Raw genomic sequence first — 9063 nt, 5'->3', positions numbered from 1 at the left:
CTCAAGATCCCCTGTCGATTCGACTCGATCTCTCGCTTAGTTTCCTGATTCCCGTTCTTCCTACCACGTGTAGGTTTCCACAGGGTTCGTCTGCCCTCTTCGAGAGCAGGGAAAAGTGAAAAGCTCCTTAATGGCAACGAAAATGGAATCTATCTCCTCGCTTTCCTGGCGTTCGCTCGCCCGCACGTCTGTACGTCGGGTCTCGTTTCTCGCCCGCTGTTCCCCTCCTTTTCTCCCGCTCGCAGCGAGTTCGCTCGTCGCGGCTTCCTTTGCATTCAAAATTTACGACACGAATAGATGCCCCTCGCGACGGCGCTCCGAATCGGAGCGATTTGCTGCACGCACGAGCGGGAAGCCACGAGACGATATTCAGAACGTGAAACACCTCGCGGTCGTGCCCAACCGGACGCGAGCGGGATAAAGGGTACCGACTTCCTGATTTCACCGTAGAGCGGAGATCAAGACGAAATTCCCGCGAGATTCACCGTCTCGACTCCGGACGTGAACTTTCGGCGTCTCCGCCGCCATCGAGGGAGGCTCACCACCTACGCGACCGGCAGAGCGAGCAGCTACGGCGGGTCTTTGGCGTCGGGCAGCAGAAAACGTCGGACAGCTGTGACGTTTGCGTTGCCGTCGCCGGCCGGCTTGGACTGCGGCGGACATCCGCTAATGAGCGTTCCATTAACACCACGTAGAGATACAAGCTTTAAGAACGGACCGCTGTTGAGGAATAAGGGACAACCTCGAGCGGACATGGCACAACCAGAGAGATTAGCAAGAGCACTGGCGGAACAAGTCGTTTTTCTTCCCGGTGAGTCGTTGTCTTCCACAGGAGCGTCCGTTGCACTCGTGTCAGAAGGAGACGAGGGGATTGGGATCAGAGATTCGGGAGGAAAACGAGCAAGACGCTGGGATACAACAAACGTAAACAGTTCCTCGAGGCACCGCAGATCGACGGGTTCCCGATGCTCCGAGGATATATCATTCCGGATGTACGATATGGTGATCGACGATTGGCCGGGACCGAAAAACCCCGGAACTGGAAACCGGTGGAAATTTCAAGGGGCGCAGGCAGGCGGGCAGGCGACGGCAGCAGCACGCAAGCCGGAGGCTCTTTGATCTGTTCGAGAGGAGTTCGCTGCCGAAAGTCGAAACATATTGGCTTTTTATTCCGGTTCCTATTCCTCCGGCTTGCAGCTGGCAGGCGAACGGGAGAAGAAGAATGAAATCACTCCCTTGAGGATTTCGTCGTGAGTGTTCAGTTCCTATGGCAATTTCTCTAGTGCCATCGTCTTCTCCAGTTCCTCCTCGGAGCGGTGTTCCTGTTCTCCTTGTTGTGCTCGGTGTTTTGCGTCCGAGTCGGCGTGCTCCTCCTCGTCCCAAAGATGCCATTTCTGCGGGCTTGCCAATTTATCCGTTCATCTCTCAGTCTGCTCTTCGGCAGTGGTTCGCCGCCGCGGTCTCAATTCCTATAGGCCACATTCAAACGCGTTCGTTCCTCTCGTAACCAAGCTCTTAGGAGGAGGAGGAGAAGACAACAAGAGCTGCTTCAAATACCACTACGAAGCGAGTACATCAACGGAGCTAACCGTACAAGGACATGCGTTTGTTCTGCTTCTGCCGCATTCTCGTATCCCCAGTTCGTGTCTTGTACCTCGATTCTGTTCTCAATATCGAGGAACGAGCGGAAAACGAGGCGGCGGAGCACGATGTTCGGCTTAGATTGAGAGCGTGCCAGAGGATCAGTCAGCCAGAATCGTTGCGCTAAATAAGTGAACTAAATCAAAAACTCACACGCGCACGACATGAACTAAGATAGCTGTTCCTCTCTCCCATCCCGTGTCACCGACGGATATCTCCCGAAATGATGGATATTTCCCGTTCTATCGGGCGGCCCCCAGCCGATCGCACCGTTTAATCTACGCGGGGAATCGGTCCTTTCCCATGCGCCGGAAAAAACGGAAACTTCGGAGAGAAATGCTGACGACTTCCAGCGAGAGATTAGTGCGAGCTCCGCAGAGATCCGCAGCACCACTATCGATTAATTTTCGGCCGCCGCGGTTCCCTGAGGTGGGTAGCAGCGGGAGCAGTCGGGATGTGTCCGTTGCTCGGATACGCCCTGTATCTATTTCCCTATTATTTTTTCCTCTTTTATCTTTCACCATGTCCCTTCCTGTTGCCGTCCCCGATCCTTGCGGTTCTCTTTTCCTGCTTGTCTTCACTCGGCTTTTCCTTTCTTCTCCATTAAACTGCTCAGTTATCTTTCACCCATTTTACTCTCGCTATCGCTTCCATCATCAGCCCCACCGAAAATGAGTGGGTCAGTGAACGTGAGCAAGAGATACAAGCGAGCCTGCTCAAGCTAACTAGCAACTCTCCATCGTGAAGGCTTTCCGTTATCTCGACTTTTTCCCTCCTCCAAGCCTCGACCATCCTCCTCCCTTCTGCGAACCAGTAGAACGGGTATGCAGGCGGTTCCGGGGAGCAATCAGTTGCAAGACCGGTTGGGAACTGGTGCTGGAGCCGGTCGCTCGACACTACCGCCATGCTGCATCATTACCTTTATCTCGTCGATAATCCCTCTGTCTTCTCGCCCGGCCTCCCGTTCGAGAATCTCTGGGGCCGGGTAGCATTGCCGGATCCCGCTGTCGCTGAGGCGCGCTCAAATTCGAGTCCTCGCGGAATCCGGACAATAGGCCAGAAAGCGTGCGTCGATCGACGATAGTTCGACATCTGGGCGATTCCCGGAGACTTTGCCTCGACCGTTGCTCTTCCGAAATACATAGGAGCCTAATAGAAAGACTGGACGAGATGAATCACTCGGGAAAAACCGAGAGCTTTCGCGGCATCCGAGAGGACGAGGGTAATCCCGAGGTTTCGGTGACCGAAACCTTGAGCCTCGCGTCTCAGTCAAGATTCTTCGCCGGAAGTGCTTAAGACGCTTCAAGGCTCGGTCTCCAATGGATTGCGGGTCCATTGGGCAGCCCCGAATCGAGTTGATAAATGTGGTGACTACCTTCCAGCGTGGCATATGCTCTGTGGAGGGCGGAGGAGATTGGAGGGAGGCGGCAGGAATAAGCGTGCTATGAGCGTCTGTTCGCTAAACATTTTCCCGTTCACCAAAAGTCGGGACCCAGAACGTCGATCCCAGACGACAGATACGAAATACGTCCTTGTCATGAATGATGAACGATCGAGAGCGATGTCAAGTGTGTAGGGGTCCAACCGGTACGTACCTGCTCGTCATTCGAGTGGTTGTTGCACAAACTTGCGCAATCCTCGCCGCGTAACGGTACGCGGCGCTTCTCCGATTACGATTCGAGAGTCTCGATTTAGGCTGATCATCCGAGCGCTCGATGGAGCTTTCGAAATGCTCACATGCTTCCCCGAGCTCCAGACACGCTCCAAATCATCTAAGTGAATCCTTGCGGAGTTCGCCCGCTCGCGAGGAGTTCCTCTTCGACCACTCCTCCGTCAGTCTGTCGGCTTTCCATTGTCCTATAATGGCAGCATACATATCGACTCATCTCTCGTCGTGTTCGTTGTTTCGTCGAGGAGAATTAGGCGCACCGGCCATCATGAAACTTTCTCTGCACACGGTAATGAGTCTCTTATGCTCGCCGCATCTCAAGACCCCCGGAGTCGGAATACGCAGGTCGAGTGTTGCGCTGAAAAACTTCATGTGAGCAGTGAACACCTCGATGGGGAAGCAGCGGAGAACATATGTTCCGTGTCTATCCGACAACCCTGGTGACCAACGGACTTGTTCATCGGCTGTTCTAGACTCTTCTCGGTCTCCCAGTGTTTTTAGACTCGTTGGCGAGTGTTGACAAGGTTCCGAGTGATGACCGCATCGGACGGACCCGAAGAATGTGAACGAGAATCTGTGAGAAAAATATCGAGACTTTGTCAGCGAGTGTGTTTCCAAGCGATCACTCCCGCCGCCCGGCTGTCGAGAGGGTCTTTAAATGAGGAAACCGACTCAGCGGATGCCGGCACCCTAGACAGCGGTCGGTTTCCTGAGAATCATGTTTCGCCAGTCACGGTCCGCTTCGATGCTTCATCTCACTGAGAGAAGAATCGGAACGACGAAATCGACGCCGGGGAAATATGAGGAGAAGACGGCCGACCAGGGTGGCCAGATATTCTCTCCAGACGTTCCGAGGCTCCCGGGAAGCGGTTCGAGGGGTACAGTGTCTCCCCCGACCGACTGACTGCCTGTCTACCCTCCTTCCGACATTTCCCGAAAGAGGGAAAAAGTTTATCCCGAAAAGGGCGTCTGGAGCCTTCTTTCCAGAGCAAGACAAAGCATTCCCGGGCGAGCTACAAGAGTTTGTCGAGAGCTTCTCGAGCAGTCCTCCCACTTTAACACACCGGTGATTTTTGAGCACAACGAGAGAAATCGTGAAAAATAGACCAACTTGTGCTCAGTTCGATCCCCGCTCGGACCAGTTCTCTGGAGAGTCCCAAACTCGGCTCTCTAGTCGGGTTGTCGCTTTCTCCATTGACTGGTTCCCGTTTCGAGCGAGCTAGTTCCCCCAACGAATGTGGGTTGCGTATAAATGGTGGCAGCAACAGTAGCAGCTGTCAATTAGTTCTGCTCTTCCATATCGGCTGGCCGGCGCTCGTGTTTGATGTGGGCTGTCGACGACGGCGGTGCGAGTCTACGAGCAATGGTCGGCGGCCGCTCGAGCAAGCGAGCAAGCAACCGCGCAAGCTAAATGCAAGCCGACAAGCAAAAGATCAAGAGGACACGCGATCCGCAGCAGCCAGTTGTTCAAGCAGCCCTCTACCGAGTTTCTGTCTTGTGCTCTTGACCGGTCGCCTAGGTCGGTGGCCAGCGGAGTCCCTTCTTCCACCCGATCTTTTCCTTCATTCCCCATCTCCTTCAAGCTCTCCTCCCATCTACGGATCCTCCACCCTTTTCCGCTCCAGCTTAGTGGAGAAGTTCGGTTGTATCTTCTGCGGGGGAGTGAGAGTGAGAATGAGTGCAATGCTCGGTAGGTAGGGCCGGGGGAAGAGGGTGGGGGCGGAAAATCAGGGGGAAACGGAATCGAGAGACGGAATGGAGAAGGGTCATAGGAGGTAAGGGGAGGAGGGAGCAAACGAGGAAGAGTGACAGCAAGACAGACGGCTCTGGACCGAGGGAAAAGGGAGAGAGTGAGTAAACGAGGAAGAGAAGAAGAGAGAACCAAGTGGAGAGGGTGAAGCGGCTACACTCCTCCTTTGTCGGTGGGGTTGCTGCGAGAGAAACGTACGCCCCACCCGCCTCTCGCTCCTCGCCCAGCTCGCCGCCGCCGCTAGCAGCAGCAGTTGCCGCTGCTTCTTCTGCTGTATAGACATCCTCTCTCCTGAGCTCTGAGGAGCCGAGCGAGCGAGAGAGAGAGAGGGAGAACGAAAGTCGGGGAGAGAGAGCGAGAGAGAGCCGCCGGAGGGTGAGCAAGCGAGGGAAGCCTCCGAGCGAGCAGCAGTCACTCAGTCAGTCTAGTCTTCTCTGTCAGAGCGCAAGGAGCTCCTCCGTGTTGCGTTCGTTTTGCTGTTTTGCCTTGAGTTTGTGTCGTGGTCGTCGTCTTGGTGTTCTACTCCACTGATCGTCGTCCATCGTACCGTCTATCCTATTGTTCGTTCTCCTGTCCGTCTGTCTCTCTGTCTTCTTCTGTCCTGACTCTTACTTCACCTTCAAGAGCAGAGCGCATCTGGCTTCGCTCAGGGTCTGCTGCCAACGCCGAAATTACCTTCAAGTTTCTTTCGATCTCGGCTTCTGCCGCCGAATTCCGTGAGCGGTCGTTGAGACAAACGCTGCTGCCGCTGCCACCGCCGCCGCTGCTGTTATTACCGGCTGTGCCACCGTGAGCTGTCATAGCGAACCGGCAACAAGCCGCCACGGGAAAGTGGTGACAACAACAACGACAAAATCAACGACGACGGCAACTAGTTGCACCAACGCCGTGCGTAGAGTGTGTCCGAGTCAATCGTTCGAGAATCTCGCGAATCTTCTGCAGCTGGCAGCCGGTAAACGCTTTTCGGCGCTCGATCTGTATCCATCGTAACTCGGTGCAGAGCGAATACGGTGCAGAATCAAGGAGTCGCTGATTGCCATAGTTGCTGCTGTGTCGAAGAGGAAAATCTCGGAGCGGCAAATGTTCGAAAGTTGAGCTCACTTGTTGTCGTTGTTGTTGTCAGGCTGCCGGCGAATCAACACCAGGCTTCTGAACTGAATTATCACACACCTCCATCGAGACCATCGTTTCTCATCGACGACTCGAACGGCACTGTTATCAGCCAGATCGAAACTATCTGATCGTAGCGGGTGAAAATTGCTCCAACGACATCAACAACTTTTTCATTCGTTCCATCGTCAGAGCGCGCAAATCGATTTCTGTGACGGCTCTATCAACTCTGTTGTTCGTGATTTGGTGATCATCGAAATCGTCGGTGTCGAAGTCATCGGAGCCGCCGCCGTCGACGACATCATCATCTCCCAAAGACAACCGGAGCGTCTGATCAACGTCGCCGACACCGTCGTCGTCGACAACCAGGCGTTCGGTTAGGTTCTTTCCATCTGTCTGTTTGTCATTCATCTGTCCACGTTATCTATCTCTAGTCGAACAGTGTTGTGACCACACAAGTGTCACGAGGGATACCATTCACAACTGAGCCACCCATGCATTCCAAAGAAGCTACCGATATTCAGCGTAAGTTTGAACTTTGAAGCTTTAGCCGAATTTGTAGTTGAATACCAGGATTCTCATCCACGATAGCAATTAAAGTTCGAAGTCGGTGTAGAATTTCGATGTCGATTCGAAAAATAAAATCACCCCAACCACCCTTTGGCACGCTGCTCAGCCTATGCACGCTTTTTATTCTGGAAATTCGCCCTCATCTCGGTGTCGCACCGTTCCCATAAATCCTGGAGCTGGACCGGCTCTTCGCGTTCGACGTATCCACGGATTTGATCGACTCGAGCTCAGAATCGTCGGTGAGGATAGCATGACGTGTTGTCCCCTGGAATTCATTCGTACGATGGCTGAAAGCCGGCAGTTGGAACGTCATCGCTGCGAGATACTCTGGGATGGCGCGAGGCAGATCTCGGTCTCGTCCTCGACTCGAGACCCGAGGACATACGTCGTCAGCTCCGCCTAAATTGTGGAAACCGCTTGCCTGTCGCACTGACTGAATTATTCTCCACTATGTCCGTCGATCTTATTCGCTCGTTCACTGGCTGGCTGTTGCTGCCGCTGTTCGACAGCGCGCCTAGATGTTGTCTGTGAGTACTAAAGTCCCCACGGGACACTCTGGCTTGGGGCTCGAATTCGATCTAGGTAATGTGACTCAGTCGCTGCTGCCGCCGTCGCCAGTCCCTCCCTAGCTGGTCCCCTCCTCACACCGCGTGACGCTTCATCATATTATATACAGCGCAGTTGCTGCTCCTATGGTAGTCGCAGTTGCTGGCGAAGCCCAGAGTATGCGATTTGAAAGGATTAAACAGGATCTGGGGACGAGTCACCCTCGCTCACGTTGCTGCTGAGCTGTAGGCGGATTTGGTCCAGTTGGCCAACTGGATAGGTTAAAAATGCATCGACGATTCCCTCGGGTAGGGACTCGCCGAGAGTTCACTCACTGGGCGAACGAGCGAGTCTGCCCACCGGAGGCGACATCGTCTGCAGCAGTCGGTTTCGCGGCAGTTGGTGCAGGTGGTTTCTGTAGTGGTTCAAATAAATAGCTTCTTCGAAAACCCCGAGACGCTCCGTTAGACGCCATCAACGTAGACGTTGCTCTCCTCCCCTCGACACCTCGCTTTCACCCGCCTCTCTGTCTCCGACTTTTCCTCCGGGCTCGCACCCCGGTCTAATTTTTTCCCAATGGCCAAACATTACGACGATGAAGTCGAAAACGATCATGGAGTCTCTCGATCGTGATGATGATCTTCTCCCTCCGTGGAGACGTCGCCGAAGACGATCATGGAGACGTTCTGGAAATCGGTGGAGAGAAGGGAAAACAGCGGCAGCAGCGGAAGAAAGACAGGCGGTGATACGACTCGCTTCGGACTAAACTGATTTTCAAGTCCGGTGGAACATCACCGACCCGTTTGCCTGTTCGCTCGCTCCCTCGCTTGCCTAATGCTGTGTAAATGCCACGCATCGAGGAAACGTTGCTGCCGTCCGGATACAATTGGGGACGCCGCACGGCAAATGGACGGGCAAGCTCCGTACGGGCCCGAAGGAACGTGACGCCGCGCGCGTGTCTGCTCGTGAGAGAAAAAGCGAGCGTTGCTGGGGACAGATGGCTCCCCGAAACGAAGCGAGAGACCGGGGAGATCTCTTTGAACCAACTGTTATTACCCTACTGCCACCGCAAAACGGCACGCTTCCGGTGATTATCTGATCTGTTCGTACGCCGTATATCTACCCGCAATGACGTCATCGTACCAGAACGCGCGGTATTATTGTACTCGAGACAATTCATCAAAGATGAAGTTATCGTTCGCATATCGACGGTAGATCTCACCCCGCGTGCCGCGATCTCGAGCGTGACAACTTCATCAAAGTTTCAATTACCGTAGTCACATTGAAGCGCTCCATAGTCGCGATGATGACTTCATTAAATGCGACCGGAACCGGCTCACTTGGAGCCCTTAGCCTGTTCGCGCCGTGGACTCGCCGCCATGGTACGAAACACCTCAGTATGTGCATTAAGTGGTATTTATATGTGGGGACCGCTTGCACGTTCGACGTCGAAACATATGGCGTCATGTCACCAGGCGTTCCTGCAGGAGAGAGCCTGGAGGTAAAGTCCGCTGATCGAGATGGATGTCTCAATCCTTGCGTCGCATCGTTTGGCTCCCGAGCCGCCGCACCGCCCCGGCCACCGCGCTGTCAAAGGGTCGGAGAATAACCACGTCGATAACGGGGTTCGGATACGACGAGGCAGTGACGGCGCAGGCGATTCTTCCCTCTTAGGGATAATTAGAGAATAGAAGACAAATAGATATCGGTGGCGGTGAGGCTGCTCGCTCGTGGGCAGCTGTGTCGGCTGCTCGAAACACCTCTCGTCGAGTGGCCG

Source organism: Galendromus occidentalis, unplaced genomic scaffold (assembly GCF_000255335.2).
Source record: "Galendromus occidentalis unplaced genomic scaffold, Mocc_1.1 scf7180000077496, whole genome shotgun sequence".
NCBI lineage: Eukaryota > Metazoa > Arthropoda > Arachnida > Mesostigmata > Phytoseiidae > Galendromus > Galendromus occidentalis.
Note: the sequence above shows the minus strand (reverse complement) of the source record.